The sequence below is a fragment of the Podarcis muralis genome, chromosome 8, assembly GCF_964188315.1.
Source record: "Podarcis muralis chromosome 8, rPodMur119.hap1.1, whole genome shotgun sequence".
NCBI classification, from domain to species: Eukaryota; Metazoa; Chordata; class Lepidosauria; order Squamata; family Lacertidae; genus Podarcis; species Podarcis muralis.
This window is the reverse complement of record NC_135662.1, coordinates 68,451,444-68,469,076: the sequence shown is the minus strand read 5'-3', so window position 1 is coordinate 68,469,076 and position 17,633 is coordinate 68,451,444. Positions and strand designations below refer to the sequence as shown.

At 43.6% G+C, this 17,633-nt stretch overlaps 1 long non-coding RNA gene across 6 annotated transcripts; it reads left to right on the top strand.

Moving 5' to 3' along the window:
- Nucleotides 1–10,374: 10,374 nt before the first annotated feature.
- Nucleotides 10,375–17,633, top strand: LOC144328740 (uncharacterized). Of its 6 annotated transcripts, XR_013394037.1 has the most exons (7): nt 10,375–10,586; nt 11,454–11,500; nt 12,369–12,423; nt 15,225–15,349; nt 15,446–15,578; nt 15,958–17,234; nt 17,579–17,633. It is a non-coding gene; the product is annotated as an uncharacterized LOC144328740 (long non-coding RNA). The 6 variants fall into 6 exon arrangements; XR_013394038.1 differs by lacking the exon at nt 11,454–11,500; XR_013394035.1 differs by lacking the exon at nt 15,225–15,349.

The window sequence follows — 17,633 nt, the reverse complement described above, 5'->3', positions numbered from 1 at the left end:
CCCACAATATTAAAATCTGTTAAAATCTGGCCTGAAGGTGCTATTCACCAGCTGAAGGACTGTTTTGAGAGAACCAATTGGGATATTTTCGATCGTTCAGACCTGGAGGAGCACACGGCGGCAGTTCTGTGCTATATCAATCACTGCACAGACACTGTCACAGTAAATAAATCCATCCGGTTTTACCCCAATCAGAAACCCTGGATGAATAGAGAGGTCCAGTGCCTGTTGCGGGAAAGGAACAGGGCTTTCAGGTCAGGCGAGGTGCAGCTTTACAGTGTGGCAAGAGCAAACTTGAAGAGGGGTATTCGACGGGCAAAATTGGATTATAGGCTGAGGATTGAGGATAATTTAAGGAGCAACAACACAAGACAGATGTGGCAGGGGATTCAGCATATTACCAACTACAAACCTAACCTTGGTGCTGTCGACGGTGACCCTTTGCTGGCGGAGGAGCTTAACCTCTTCTTTGCTCGCTTCGAGAAGGAGCCACCTGAGACGCCGGTATTACAGCCACCAGCCCATAGGGGCCCCTCATTCACGGTAGAGGAACATGAGGTGAGACAGGTATTGAGGATGGCGAATCCGAGGAAGGCGGCTGGACCTGATGGCATCACTGGAAAGGTGTTGAAGGGCTGTGCGGATCAGCTGGCGAGGGTCTTTACTAAGATCTTCAATAAGTCCTTACACCAGTCTATTGTCCCACCCTGCCTGAAGTCGTCAACTATTGTCCCTCTGCCTAAAAAATCCACAATCAGTAGTTTGAATGACTACAGACCAGTTGCACTGACTCCAATCATCATGAAGTGTTTTGAGAAACTGGTGCGCCGTCACATTATTTCCTGTCTTCCATCAACTTTTGACAACTACCAGTTTGCATACAGGGCAAATAGATCCACAGAAGACGCTATCACCACCACTCTCCATGCTGCTCTGTCCCATCTGGAGCAGCCGGGGAGTTATGTGAGGCTGCTGTTTGTGGATTTTAGCTATGCTTTTAACACTATCCTCCCCCATAGACTGGTGTCCAAGCTAGAGGCGATTGGACTCTCCAACTCCACCTGTCTCTGGGTTTTGGATTTTTTGTCAGAACGTTCTCAGAGGGTTAGAGTAGGGTCACATATGTCCACAGCCCTTAGCCTTAACACCGGCTCACCACAGGGTTGTGTGTTGAGTCCCCTGCTCTATGCTCTCTATACGTATGACTGTACAGCCATCTATTCCAGCAACAAAATCATCAAGTTTGCTGATGACACTACGGTGGTAGGGCTCATTTCAGGAGGGGATGAGTCCGCCTATCGGGACGAGGTGGAGCGGCTCTGTGTTTGGTGTGGAGAGAACAATCTGGCTCTTAATACGGCTAAGACCAAGGAATTGGTGGTGGATTACAGGGAAAAAAAGGCGGACATTCAGCCCTTGTATATCAACGGGGAACGGGTGGAGAGGGTGGCGGAATTCAGGTTTTTGGGAGTAACTATCGATCAGGGCATGACTTGGAGCGCAAATACCACTGCTCTGGTGAAGAAGGCCCAGCAGAGAATTTATTTCCTCAGACTTTTAAAGAAGAACAATCTGAGTGAGAGACTGCTGGTGTCCTTCTACCGAGGCTCCATAGAGAGCATTCTTACATACTGTATTTGTGCTTGGTTCTCCAGTTGTACAGCTAGGGAGAGGAAGGTGCTCCAGAAGGTCATAACCACAGCCCAAAGGATTATTGGTCATCCTCTCCCATCTTTGGAAGAACTGTACGGTTCCCGTTGTCTTAGGAAAGCAAATAACATCCTGCAGGATTCATCTCACCCAGGACACAGTCTGTTTGCACTACTGCCTTCTGGCAGGAGATATAGAAACATCAAGTCAAAGACAAATAGACTGAAAAACAGTTTCTATCCAAGAGCTGTGGCCTTTTTGAATGCTGTAACTCGATAGTGTGACCTGGGAGTTTGATGGGTGTTGGTGTGGGTGTGGCTGGAATGTGGTTGGTTTGGTTGTTGTTGTTGTTGTTTTGCTTTTGTTGTTTTTAAGGGATGGCATCCAATTTCGTTGCACTTGTGCAATGTTGCACTTGTGTAATGACAATAAAGAATCTATTCTATTCTATTCTATTCTATTCTATTCAGGATAAACGAAGGGGCTTCTCCTTGGACTAGAGATTTATTCTCCGTCTTTACAATGCCCTAAAAAGGTAAAGGTAAAGGACCCCTGACGGTTAAGTCCAGTCACAGATGACTCTGGGGTTGTGGCACTCATCTCGCTTTACAGGCTGAGGGAGCCGGCGTTTGTCCGCAGACAGTTTTTCTGGGTCATGTGGCCAGCATGACTAAGCTGCTTCTGGCGAAACCAGAGCAGCGCACGGAAATGCCGTTTACCTTCCTGCTGGAGCGGTACCTATTTATCTACTTGCACTTTTTGGTGTGCTTTTGAACTGCTAGGTTGGCAGGAGCTGGGACTGAGCAATGGGAGCTCACCCTGTCGTGTGGATTCGAACCGCCAAACTTCTGATCGGCAAGCCCAAGAGGCTCAGTGGTTTAGACCACAGCGCCACCCGCGTCCCTTTACAATGCCCTGCAGATAAGTAAAAGAGGAATGTTCAGATTCACTCCCTTGTGGATTCATTGAATACATGAGGGGGTAAATAAAATGCACCCACTGGCCAAGCCCACTGGCAGATGCAGTTTCAGTGAAGAATGGTACCTATGCTTCTGCATCTGGCATTCCCAACTTGGTGGATGCTCCCTAATGCAGAATCTGCAGCTGATGTGGCTGTTTGGGGAGGGTGGATTGGCATGGGGGGAGCCTAGCGAGTGGGTGCCTTCCTGCTGCCCCTTCTAGCATTCATTGAGCATGTGAGCAGGATTGTATGAGCACCCTGATGTCACGAGATGGCGGTGCTTACAATGAAGCCCCCGATTCTTGAGGATTTTGAAGCCACAGTGAACCTAATAGAGGGAAATGCCAAGATGAACTTAGATGATGATCCTGCCTTCTCCTCACTGTGCCAGCTGAGGGAATCTAGGTAGATCTGCATCTTTTTCCTTTTGCAGAACGTCAGTGTTCTTTTTAAGAGCAGAATATAACTAGGGTGGGACGCGGGTGGTGCTGTGGATTAAACCACAGAGACTAGGACTTGCCAATCGGAAGGTTGGCAGTGCGAATCCCTGCGACGGGGTGAGCTCCCGTTGCTCTGTCCCAGCTCCTGCCAACCTAGCAGTTTGAAAGCACGTCAAAGTGCAAGTAGATAAATAGGCGGGAAGGTAAACGGCGTTTCCGTGCGCTGCTCTGGTTCGCCAGAAGCGGCTTAGTCATGCTGGCCACATGACCCGGAAGCTGTACGCCGGCTCCCTCGGCCAATAAAGCGAGATGAGCGCCGTAACCCCAGAGTCAGCCACGACTGGACCTAATGGTCAGGGGTCCCTTTACCTTTACTATAACTAGGGTTGCCATATTTCAAGAAGTGAAAAGCTGGTGAGCTTTTTTTGATAAAGCGGTTGAGCTTCTCTTTTTGGGGGCCGAAGTTGTTGAGCTATTTCTCATTGCAGAATGCTGATGTTCTTTTTTTAGAGCTGAATATAACAAGGTTGTCATATTTCAAAAAGTGAAAATCCGGACAGAAAAGTTGTTGAGCTACTTTTAGTTTTGATCAGAGGTGTTCAGCTTTTTCTGAGCTTTTTTCTGAGCAAAACCGACACTGCTGACATAGGCTGCCATACATCTGGATTCTCCCAGACATTTCGCCAATTTCCGCCCAGACACTGCTTGCGGCTACAGTATTCTGCATATATTCAGGAAATTCTGAACGTATGGCAACCCTAAATAGTCTATGTAATAACATTCAGCTGCTTTTGCTGGGCTATTTTTATTGGGGGTTTTTAAGCCACCTGTTCTAAATCTTTCATCTGATGCCAAGACGAGGCTATTGATTTTGGAACTCTAATGGATTTTAGTTTATTTTCCCTAAACTATTAGTGATGTTTTGTTCAGGAGTTATTATTGGCTTGAGTGGGAAACTGCTGGTAGCATTTTTACAAATCCAACAGGCATGCTGAGCACATTCTGAAGTGAGTTAGAAAAGCCAGCTGAAGCACTGATAACTCTGGTATATATTTAGCTTCCTGCCAAGCCTGTTAGGAAATTAATAGGTTGGAAGGGTAAATTGCCATGGTCAAGCATGATGACTAATAATCCAATTATTATTTCCTTTCTGGGTAGTTCTGGGTACAGCAACAGCAGTGAATTATTCTGAAGTTCTACTGAAAAGACAGCAGGTCAGGTCAGAAACAAAAATCTATACCGGTGTTCTGTCATGATGAGACATTTAAAGGTTCAACAGGAAGACTATAGCTACTTCCTCTCAGGATTTTTTAAGGGAAGGGCTAGCATTTGCAAATCAAGATGCAGAAAGGTATATTTTCTTTTCCCCTTCCCTTTTGGGAACACACACACACACACACGTTCTTATTTGCATTAACAATTACCTGTTTAAATCCTAACTGCTATTTTATTCATATGTTTTTCTTATGCTGGTCTGTGACTGTAATCAAGTTTATTCATTCAATGTACTGCAGTCACACAATCAATCAATCAATCAATCAATCAATCAATAGCTGAACTGGGTTCCACACAGTCACGAAAACAAAATAAAAGAGCCGCAAAAACAAAAACACAAACTAAATAGAAAAAACAGACAGACCTTAGCCTAACATTCAAAACAGAAGTGTGGCACTCAAAATAGAAGCGTGGCACTCAAAATGGAGCGCCTTCGGCTTCCAAAAGAAGTTCACAAACCGGAACACTTACTTCCAGGTTTGCAGTGTTTGGGTTCCAAGTTGTTTGAGAACCAAGGTGTTTGAGAACCAAGGTACCACTGTATTATGTTTTTATATAAGCTGGAAGCTGTCCAGAGTGGCTCGGGCAACCTAATAATAATAATAATAATAATAATAATAATAATAATAATAATAAATTTTATTTATATCCCACCCTCCCCAGCCGAAGCCGGGCTCAGGGCGGCTAACAACAATAAAACAGTACAAAAGTACAGCATAAACAACATTCTAAAATCATTCCTTATAAAAATTAATTAATTAATTAAGATGAGACATCTAGTCAGATGGATGGGGTATTATTATTATTATTATTATTATTATTATTAGCATTATCATGGAAGAGCACATGCCTACTTTCATCAGAGAAATGTTGGAGGCTATGTGCTATGATGTGCCAATCTGGCATAAGCTATGGGTGCTGAACACAAGTAAAAGAAATGGTCAGTATCCTATGCTATTCTGTTTTGCCTATTTTTGCTAAGGGATGCACTATGTGAATGCATCACCCCCCAAATTAACAATATGAAGTTATAACCTCAGCGCACCTGCGTGTGTTTGTGCGAAAAATGCTCTAATGCTCAAGACCATGATGATGGCACCAACGCCACTTTGCCTTTGCTGCGCTAACTCTCACTCGAATGGAAGGGACATTAGAGGTAATTTGTAGTTGGTGCATTAAATCAGTCATTAATTCCTTTGTGAGGATTTTTTTTTCCTCCTCTTGATGGCTATGTCTCATTCCAAGAAATAGTCTTCAAAACTCTTCATTCCCATAATTCAATGAATAATTATGCTCTTCACAGGCTTTAATCACGGTCAGACCATTATCTTCCTCCGCCTCTTAACTATTTTTTATAATTTCAATTAATTCTCCACTGTCAGCTGATATGCTTCAAAAGTCTCTTGTGGAAACAGGCAGCATACATGTCAGGAAACTTGATTAAGACTGTAGCATCATCACAAAGCTCAGTGTTTTTGTTTTGTTTTAAGCTTTTTTCTGTAGTTCTCCAGTCTCTTTCCTAAGGTTGGTTTTCTTTCAGCACTAGGGGAAAATTTCCAATGTCCCTTGTGCAGGAAGTTCTCTAGAATGTGGGCTGATCCTCATCTTTGCATATAAAGGTAAAGGCACCCCTGACCAATAGGTCAAGTCGTGACCGACTCTGGGGTTGTGGCGCTCATCTCACTTTATTGGCCGAGGGAGCCAGCGTACAGCTTCCGGGTCATGTGCCCAGCATGACTAAGCCACTTCTGGGGAACCAGAACAGCGCACAGAAACACCGTTTACCTTCCCGCCGGAGCAGTACCTATTCATCTACTTGCACCTTAACGTGCTTTCAAACTGCTAGGTTGGCAGGAGCAGGGACCGAGCAACGGGAGCTCACCCTGTCACGGGGATTCAAACCGCCAACCTTCTGATTGGCAAGTCCTAGGCTCTGTGGTTTAACCCACGACATACATTTGTTACATTGAGATGTAATTTAATGAGTCCTATATGCATCTTTGCATATAGGACTCATTAAATTACACCACAATGTAACAAATGTGAGTCCCTCTTAACAGTGTCAATAATTTCAACAGAACAAAGTAAGTGAGATGAAAGAAGAGGAATGTGATTCTTAGGCAGGAAGTTGACATTGTGTCTTGCATGGGGTTGTCATATTTCAAAACTAGGACCAGTTGTTGAGGTTTTTAGGAAAACACTGAAATTGTTGATCTTTTTTTCTAGAAAAAAACCCAAGTCCCAGTTATGTCCTTTCCTCTACACTACAGACACCTGGTAACATTGAATAGAAAGACAATGGCCAGCCCAAGACATTTTAGCACCTGAGGCGAACCACAAAATGGTGTCCCCCTCCCTAGTAACAGAACAAGGACCCTTTATCTTACCCCACCTAATGGAATTGCAATTTGATCGTATCCCTCACCTACAGAGCCTCACTTCAGTTGTTGTTTTTTTAAGTTTCTCAGCTTTTTAGTATTAAAACTATGAAATTTGAAGATAGATTAGAAGTCTTCCTCTTCTCCTTTTACATAAAAATACATCTATCTTGTTCAGTCAGCTCTGAAGTGCATCCGGTCATCATTACCCTTAAATGTCAAACCAACCTTCCTCTACTATTTAGTAATGAGATCTTTACTCAGCTGTTGGTGTGGGGGTTTTTAAGCGATACTGTGATCTCAACTGGTAACAGGAATATGAGGGCATCAAATGTTTTTCTAGCAAGTATCGCCTTCAGAAACTTACGTGCGCTGTTGCTTTCAGGGGTTTTTACGGTAACGCAAACCTGCCCAAAAGAAAACTTCTTTGGTTTGCATGGATACATACTGGATTGTGGCTAAAGTTTAGCTTCTGGGATCTGGAAATACTTCATTTAGGCCTTAGAATGGGATTCCCTATAGGGTTGGCGGTTCGAATCCCTGCGACGGGATGATCTCCCGTTGCTCGGTTCCTGCTCCTGCCAACCTAGCAGTTCGAAAGCACGTCAAAGTGCAAGCAGATAAATAGGTAAGCTCTGGCGGTAAGCTAAACAGAGTTTCCGTGCGCTGCTCTGGTTCGCCAGAAGCGGCTTAGTCATGCTGGCCACATGACCTGGAAGCTGTACGCCAGTGCAAGTAGATAAATAGGTACCGCTCTGGCGGGAAGGTAAATGGCATTTCCGTGCGCTGCTCTGGTTCACCAGAAGCGGCTTAGTCATGCTGGCCACATGACCCGGAAGCTGTACGCCGGCTCCCTCAGCCAATAAAGCGAGATGAGCGCCGCAACCCCAGAGTCGGTCACGACTGGACCTAATGGTCAGGGGTCCCTTTACCTTTACCTTATAATTCTATAGAGACACATACAAAATCTAGTGCTTTCCAAAGGTTGCTAGACTGTGGCTCCCATAATTCTCTTTAAATGGGCACCAAAAGTGGTTTAAATATATGGAGTGGATTTGCCCTTAGAAAGTGTAACTTAGGCTCTCCAAAATGGAAGAATTTGTACACATTCGTATTTACTTGAGTCATGCAAAGCAAACCCCTGAGCATATTTACTCAGAAGCAAATCTCACTACATTCAAAACTATTATTCCTTTTTACTGTGCTTAAAGCTGCAGCCTTAAGATACCGAAACTCCTATGCATTTTGCATTACTAACTGGGATAATTATTCCTCAATACTAACTGGAGAAATTAAAACCAGGAATCCTCTGGCCCTTCAGATATAGCTGGGAGTCAGTCTCAGCCAGCCATTTATTACCTACCCTAGGAAACACAATCCTTTTTGCCTTTGCTCTTGACCTGCACATTTCTATTACTGGTTCTTCTCTTAAAACATCCTCCTAGATTAGTCAAAACATATCTTTCCATTCAAAAAGTACTCTGATTTATGGCCTTAAACAAACTGACCTTGACTCACCGCATTATAAAAAGGGCTGCACCGCCTTTTCTCGCTTATGTATTTTCACTCTAATAAACATATTACTGTGTTTTCAGACGCTGACTCATTTCTGTTTATTAGTTCAATTAACAATGTGTTTTGAGTGCAAATGAGATATCAGAATTTGCAGAGTAGTTCTTGTCACGGCACCCCCCCCCCCAATTGCTTTTTCTCATTTCCAAAATTTTAATTCTTACTTAGCTGTAAAGGTAATGTACCTGTATTTACTCGAGTCTAATGCGCATCTCTCTCTCTTTTTAGCCAAATCACGCAGCAAAAATTAGGGTGTAAATTAGATTTGATGGCGTGTAAATACGGTACAGTGGTACCTTGGGTTACATACGCTTCAGGTTACAGACTCCGCTAACCCAGAAATAGTGCTTCAGGTTAAGAACTTTGCTTAGGATGAGAACAGAAATCGTGCTCCGGTGGCGCGGCAGCAGCAGGAGGCCCCTTTAGCTAAAGTGGTGCTTCAGGTTAAGAACAGTTTCAGGTTAAGTACGGACCTCCGGCACGAATTAAGTACTCATCCTGAGGTACCACTGTATATATTCATTAAGGGCTATGTAAAGTATCCAGACATTGTACTTCTTGTACTTCTTGATGTATGAGTTGCAGCAAGGTTTTCCCCACGTATTCTCCTCAAAGCTTGAGTTGTGAACTCTGCTCTAGAGGTGATCTAGGGAACGGCTCACTTGCATGTACGTTAAGGTTACCAGATTTTTTTCAATGAATCCGGGGACACTTATTGTTCACTACATACATGTGAATGCTGAGAAAGTCTGGTAACCTTAGTGTATGTCCTCCATTCATTCCAATGGGACTTTGTGCTGGAGTTGCAGGCCGGCCCCATTGGAATGAATGGAGTAACTGCTGCAGCTGTGCAGTTAAATTCAGTTAGAGAGACCAACTGTCATTCTTGCTTCTTGCCTCGTTCTTGCCTCATGACGTCGTTCAACTTTCTCTGAGACAGTATGTTGTGGTATGACCATTTTCTTTATTACTCAAGCTTTGTTTGGCATATACGTGAGCCGCTTACTTTGCTGAAAGAAAAGAAACTCTGCGTAAGAACGGTGGAATATCCTAAACGGAGTTATGATTAGGATACGTTGAGAATTTCCTGGGCATATTGTGAATACTGCAGCCGCAAGCAGCGTCTGGTCATAAATGGGCAAAATCTGGACGTATGGCAGCACATTTTTGGCAGTGTCGTTTTTCCATCCAATTTCTTTTTGATTTTGCAAAAAACAACAACAACAACAACAAAAAACAACAACCCCAAAAAAGCCACTTTGGACAAAACTTTAAAAAGCTAAACAACTTTGCCTCTCCCCCCACCAGAAGCTCAACAACTTTTCTGTTGTTGCTGGAATTTGACTTTTTGAAATATGGCAACCCCTGTTATATTCTGCTCTAAAAAAAAGAACACCAACCTTCTGCAAAGAGAAAAAGATGGAAATCTGCCTAGATTCCCTGAGTTGGCACAGTGAGGAGAAGCCGTCCTGGTTTCTTATTTGATCTTGTAATGTCCCACTTTTCCTTAGGATGTCCCTATTTTCCTTGGAGAAACGTTGGAGGGTATGGAGTCATCCAACCCCCGAGGCGTCTGAAGGCAATCCTGTATTGAGAAGTTTGGTTTTAACGTTTTATTATGTTTTTATATATGTTGGCAGTTGCCCAAAGTGGCTGGGGCAACTCAGTAAGATGTGTGGTGTATAAATAGTCAAATTATCATTATGGAATGGGGCTTCCCTATTTTCACTGGAGGTAGGAGGGTATGGAGTTATCTGACCCCCCCCCCCCCATCCATCTGTAGGCAATCCTGTATAGGGAAGGGGTGTTTTTTAAAATGTTTAAAGTTTTATGATGTTTTCTTTACAGGTTGCAAGCTGCCTGAAGTAGCTAGGGCAGCCCGTGTAGGGAAGAAATAGTAGAATCATCGTTATGGAATGGGACGTCCCTGTTTTCACCAGAGAAAGGTTGGTGGGTATGAAAGAATCCATTAAAAGTTCAGAAAATCAAATATCAGTTAAAATGGCCGCCGGGATAATTTAGCATTTTGCTAAAGGAGGGGAGGGTCTCTTTTAACAGGCAGTTTTGATTACCCTCTTTTGGCCTCCTGCCAGCACTGACAAAGGAACGAAGGCTGCTTATAGCCAACCACAATGCAGGCTACACGAATGAGCCATGTTGTTTCTAACCTGGGCAGCAAATTCTCCCCACAAGGTAGGCAGCCATCTTGCTGCAGCCAGGACTCTTAGCAAGCCTAATGCATCTTGCTTTTTTGAGACTTATCATTGTTAGAGGGAAGCAAAATGTGGGCTGTGAACCCTAGGGGACAGGGTGAGTATTGTCCTGGCCAGGTTTGGGCCCTAGACTTTGTGTGCGTTTAAATATTTCCTTTGAATATGTCGGGGGGGGGGGGGGATAATGGGTGCATGCCCTGTTTGGTTTCTGCCAGCTTAGCCCCGCGATCCGGGGCTGTGGGTGCCATGCAGCGTGCATGGCTTTGGCACCAAAATGTGTGGGTGCTCTTTATGGGGAATTTTGTGGGTGCTCGGGCCCCAAGGAGCTGGGACTTAGGCAACAGGCAGAAGCATAGCTGTCAACTTTTCCCTTTTCTTGCGAGGAATCCTATTCGGAATAAGGGACTTTCTGTTAAAAAAAGGAAAAAGTTGACAGCTATGGGCAGAAGGGGTGGAGGTGCAATTTCGTGGAAGGGTTGTGGTATTTTACACTGCAATCCTAAGCATGTCTACTCAGAAGTAATTCCTATTGCGTTCAGTGAAGCTGACTCACAGGTAAATGGGGTTAGAATTGCAGCCTTCCTTGTGAGAAGCAGATGGCGTTGAGGGGAAATCAGGACTGGGTTTTTAAAAAAGGGGTGGGGGGAAATTTATGCCTGGTCAAAACTTAGTTCAACCCTTCCTCTTATCCTCCTCGCTTCATTTGTATGCTGCTTTTCCAGAGCTCAAACCATGCTCAAGGCGGCTTGCAAGAGGAAATGATTTACACAATCACAAACATAACAAAAGTAGACCTAAACAAAACACATTGAAAAGTATGCAACCAAACTGATTTCCACATCTAAAAATAAAGATACAAAAATGAATAATAACGGCAACCAGTGTGGATTTGATTTAAGTCAATCAATTTAAATCACTAGTAAGTAAGACTTGATTTAATTTTTTTTATTTTTATTTTTTACAGAGACTCTGTCTTGCTGGTATAATCTTAATATTTACAACCAGAGGAAGGTATCGTTTTTGGAATAATAAATTTTCAGAGTAGTTTTTACAGTTATATCAAAAATTACTGATTTCGTTATACTATTAGAATTACACAGACAGATTATTATGAAATTATTGTGAGGTTTAATAAGTTAGCTCTTTATATTTGGACAACTTTTCTGCTGTACTTTATTGGAAGGAGAAAAATGATCATTTCCTTAATAACAATTTAAACAATATATTTAACTAAAACAATAACGTAATAGCATATGTATCCATGTTTGTTAACTAGTGTTGCTAATTTTTATAAAACAAAAACAAAACTTAGACTTGAGTTTTAGCACAAATAAAAAACTTAAAACAAATCCTTATTTCCTGATGAATAATCTTTGGACTATAATGTAACTTAAATAGAAAACTATCTTTAGAAAGATTTTTCTTCCAAAAGCATGTTATTTTAAAAATCTGATTTAAATAAAATAAAAATGGATTTTTTAAAAAAAATATATCACTGATTTTTATCCACCCTGACAGCAACAAAAAACCCTAAACAATAGCTCTTCTCCCTTGCTTTCATTTGTACTCCTCAGATGTCTATTTGAAGAGTATTGTTTGCTTATTACTGGAAGAAAATAGCTATAAATTGAATTCTTAAGAGTTGTGTGAGGGCTGATTGCAGTGAGGCAGCTGTAGCAACGCTCAAGCTTTTGGTTAGGCAATTATGGCAGTTAGAAAGAAGTTTGTAAGAAATTTAGGCATTGATGAGAAGGCATGAGAAGCACAAACTCCATTTAGCTGACTTGAAACTGACCCTCAATTAAGGGGGTACCTTAATGCACTTGCACTGATTTTCTGGATATTCCAAATTCCTAACATTTTGTCCCGTATTTCTCAGCATGTCTGTGTTCCAGGCCATCTGTAAACTTTGCTTCAACAACACAAGAAAGGCTGTAAGTCCCATTGAACTTCTGAATAGACATATGTGCAATTGTGTTATAAAGGGCATTGGGAATCTGGATCACGTTTTTTATTTTTTGGGTTTTTTGGGGGAGGGAACTCCACAACTTTGGGGTTTCAACAATTTCGGTGGTTTCCTGGTTTTTACTTCTTGAAATATGGCAACTCTGCACTTACCGGTAGTTGAACAGTCTTAACTGTGAGGGCAGCAGGTATGTTGTGTTGTGCTGCTGTGCGCCCCGGAGACAATTAGTCTGCAGCAGTTTAATCTGTGTAAAACGTACTAGCAATTTGAGAATCCCCTGTGGTCTAAACCCCAGAGCCTCTTGGGCTTGCCGATCAGAAGGTCGGCGGTTTGAACCCCCGTGACGGAGTGAGCTCCCATTGTTCGGTCCCAGCTCCTGCCAACCTAGCAGTTCAAAAGCACGCCAGTGCAAGTAGATGAATAGGTACTGCTCTGGCAGGAAGGTAAACGGCGTTTCCGTGCTCTGCTCTGGTTTGCCAGAAGCCACTTAGTCATGCTGGCCACATGACCCGGAAAAACTGTCAGTGGACAAACGCCGGCTGCCTCAGGCAGTAAAGCGAGATGAGCACCGCAACTCCAGAGTTATCTGCGACTGGACTTAACTGTCAGGGGTCCTTTACCTTTACCTTTTACCTGCATTATACATTTAATCTGCAACTGCAAGTCCATGAAGTAAAAGTTATTTTTAAAAACAAAAAACAAAAAACTTCAACAGAGTGTGTCTTGTGCAGTTTTTACAGGAGGGAAAAGAGAACTAATAAAAGTGTTAAAAGTACTCAGACCAGGGCTGTCTTCAGCAAAACTCGGCTTGATCTTAATTCCCACATCATATAGGGTTGCCATATTTCCAAAAGTAAGAACCAGGACACTCCAAAAGTTTTGACAAAGCACCACCTTTTGGGAAGCCCTCCCCCCACCCAACGTCAATTCTGCCTTTGAAATCCTGGTAATGTCCAGAAAAATCCAGGTGTATGGCAGCCCTAACGTAATAGTTGCATGCAGTGCATTTTTTCTGGGGGGACACAGAGGTACGCATACTCCTAAACATTTTGTGAATCTTACGGTTGGCCTCATTGAGGGGCAGTATTTCAATATAAGTAGGAAAAGGAGAGTACCCCTAAACATTTTTGTAGAAAAAATGCACTGGTTGTATGTGAAAATATTATCGGGGTGGCGGGGGCGCTTTTCCATTAATGCTACTATACATGCTAGTCAAGGAGAGTTGTGTGCCCTTTTCTGTTGAAGGTAAAGAGCAACAGCTTTCTTCTCTTATGTTGCAAAGGTGAGCAATGACAATCTGTTACTACATTTCAACGTTTTACTTTCCCAGGAACTGTGTGGCCTTTGTTCTGCTTCAGTGGTTTTGTGTTGTCTTTCAATCTTAGTTTTGTCTGGTCCCCCTTTTTAAAAAAAATAAATAAATTGCCATTTAGGCATTTCATTTGTGCTTCTGAGAAAGAGGGATACTCCACAGACCCTGAGATATAGATAGATAGATAGATAGATAGATAGATAGATTTTTTTCCCCCCAGGATCTGTGGAACTCCCTGACACTCTAACTTAAGTTCCAAGTTCCTCAACGCAACTGTTTCCCATTGGCATTTCTTCCCTTGGCATGCTTTTTAAAATTCTTAGTGGCTTCGTACACTAGGCTTAGGTATGAGATTGACACCAACCCTGGAGGTAAAGGTAAAGGGGCCCCTGACCAATTAGGTCCAGTCGCGGACAACTGGGGTTGCGGCACTCATCTTGCTCTATAGGCTGAGGGAGCCGGCGTTTGTCCACAGACAGCTTCTGGGTCATGTGGCCAGCATGACTAAGCTGCTTCTGGCGAACCAGAGCAGCGCACGGAAACGCCGTTTACCTTCCCACCGGAGCGGTACCTATTTATCTACTTGCACTTTGACATGCTTTTGTACTGCTAGGTGGGCAGGAGCTGGGACCGAGCAGTGGGAGCTCACCCCGCCGTGGAGATTCGAACCGCCGACCTTCTGATCGGCAAGCCCTAGGCTCTTGTGGTTTAGACCAGAGCGCCATAACCAGGATTGTTTATTAAAGGGATATTTTGTACATAAGGGAATACTCCTATTTATCTTCGGTGCTATGTGAAATTCAATGTATTTTTCAAAACGTTTTTTAAAAAAGCATTTTCACAGCATTTTTTCTATGTGAGTAGATTCCACCCAAATGGATTTTACTTCAGGACAATTTCTCCAAATCTCTGCCCCGGCCAAATTTAGTCCCACCCAGTTTTAAGTACTAGGTGCAATTCATTTCTGACCCAAAAGCTCCACCAGCTGTATTTCTGACTGATCGTAACCCCCGGCCCCCTGCTTTTCTGACCTCTTTTTCCAGTATGGCCTCACATAGGGCAGCTTCTTGGCCTAACCCAGCCACCAACTCCCCTTTTCTGACTTTCACCAGTATAGTTTTCTCACTGGGAAGCATAACTTAATATTCAGGCCACGGCTTTCCTTCCCCTCGGCTTTTTCTGCTCTTTGCCTCGCATCTCCAACATCATCCAGTATTCCTAGACGTCTCGCAACTCCCCATCCTTCACTGATTCGAACCTTCAGCCAACCCGACCCTGTTGATTCCCAGACTGGTGAAAATAAATTTACTCCACCCAAGCCATGCCCGGAAATATTAAAACCAGTGATTATTTTATTACAGTTATTCTTTATTTAATTTGTATACAGTACTGCCCTTCATCCAAAGATCTCAGGGCGGTTCGTGGCAATACGTAATGGTTTCTTTCTCCTCCTTCAGACCCTGGGCTCAACTTAAAGGTAAAGGGTCCCCCACCATTAGGTCCATTGTGGCTGACTCTTACCCAGCTTCAAATAAAAAGTGCTGTAAAGTGCAGTGTACAAATGTGACAGTAGATGGCGATGGTGAGCTATGGCAAATTCAATGTATTCCCCCCCAAAAAAAAACCTTTTAAAAAAACAACAACAAAACATTTTCACAACATTGTGTTTTTTTAATAGGTGTGTAGATTCCACCCAATTGCCAGAGCGCATGGTTGAGGAAGGTTGCTAAAGTCACTGCGACATGTGCTCCATTGTGACACGTCCCCTTGCTGGGTGACTTGCCAGACATCTTGGGCAAGAGGGGAATAAGGTGAGAGAGTTATTGATTTGCAAGCCATTTTCTTAGTTAGGGGGTTACTTTGTCAGTCAGAGTTAAAGCGTTAGGCAGTTGTTGTGTTGGTTAGAGAGGGAGGGGAAGAGATGCAGAAAGCCACTGTATCTTTTAAAACGTAAGTAGGATTCCTTTGTGATTCTGCCACTATCCATGAAGATTTAGCACCACAGAGGACACGGGTTGGTTTTGTTTTATTATGTATTATGTATTATGTGTTTTTATATTTTATATGGTGGTTTTATATGGTGGTTTAACATATCATCATCATCATCATCATCATCAAAAGATTAGCCTTATAAAGCTGATTATTATTATGCTTCAAGCAAAGTGCCTCATCTTTTCCTTTGTGGAGCAGTTCACAGCAAGGCGTCTGCAAGTTTCCAGGGCCTTTTGAGAAAGATGTTCTTGGTGTAAAGTCCTTCTGCTGGCCTGGAAGACGGAGGAGCGGAGAATCCTCGTGTTTTTTCGAGCAACCCAGTGTTCTGAGGACGGATGGGACTCGCTCTTATTCTTCAGGGGAGCAAACGATCCGTACTGGCGGGGAATTGTTCCGAGGCCAGTGAGAACCTGGCTAATGGGTTAAGAAGGAAGCCGATCTCTCCTTCGAGGAGACTTCCATGGCACCTCTTTCAAAGAAGGGAGACAATCATTTCTCTCTTTTTTTACTTCTGCCTTTTCTTGTTGTTTCATCGACAGGGACTTTCCATTGTGGACCCGCTCGCAGTGAACCCCTGCTCTCTGGGAGCAAGAAGTCAAACCTAGTGGACAAGACAATGTTCCCAGTTTTTAAAAAACTGGCCACAACTTTATTGATTCCTGGTGTAGGTTGGACAGGATGCAGGTTAAAGAGGTGGCGAGGATAAAGAGGTGGCAAGCTTTCCTCTGTTGCCAGCCTAGGAGTTCCCCAACGGCTGACCGCCTAACCCCAGGCGTTGCTCCTGGGGGGAAAGGTATTTGGAGCGATGGTCTGCAACAGCCGCCCACCCTGTGACCGGCTGAGCAGCCAATACGCCGTTCCTTTTCTTCCGATGGAACCTGAGAACAAGTCAGCCCTCAAAGGAATCAAGCCTGTCGGAGAAAAGGTATTGCCGCTACCTTCCTCGCTGCTTTTGAAGTGGAAGTCCAACACTGAGCGTCAATGTGGCACCTTTGGGCTCACCTGTCCCTCAGAGGCCTTTTCTGGCACCCACAGCGACCTTTCTCCAATCCTCCGGCCTAAATTAGGCTCAAAACCAGCATTCCGACAGGCGCGCTTCAACTGCCTGTCAATCACTCTATCTCCAAACGAGACTCCATCACAATTCCTTTGCTGTCCAGCATTCTGCTCTTCTCTTAAAAAAAGAAGAAGATTGTCCTGAATGCTGCAAATACTTTTTCTTTATTTCGTGGGAGGGAATATTCCCCTATGTCACATCAATCAGTAGCCGGGCAGCATTTCCATAGTCTGCCTTTTAATATGTGATCTTTAAATTTTTTGTGTGTGTTTTTTTCCAAATCTGATTCTGAGCTGGTTCTCTCCCTCACACGAACCGAGAAGTTACATTATCATTGAAAACATGAATGGCAGGAATCAGGCAGCCAGCAGGACCCTGTTCACTGCTGACAAAGGCGGCCAGACTCCTCAATCTGAAGGTACATCTCTCACATGTATTTATTAATTTGGAAAACTCAGCGTTCCTCTTTCTAGCCCCAAGAGGCTCTCAACTAACCTGGTCCCAGGAAGAGTCAGGTGGCATTTCCTATCCTCTTCCTTAATGTTGCCTTTCAACCCAATGCCTACTAGGTTGCAGGTCCCAGTGATGTCCTCTGGGACGAGATTGGAGATGAGCATCTCACTCCACCTGAGTTGCAAGAAGGTCGTCTCATGACATCCTTACTTTGGCTTGCTTCTGCTTCCATGTTGTACCCATTATCTGGTGTGCATTTTTGGCAATGCAAAAGGTGTGTGACTTTGCCTTTTCTCATCTCTACTGCAGGTCATTGTCTCTCCGGAGCTGTCTGACCCACACCATAGATTCAGAGGAGGTAACC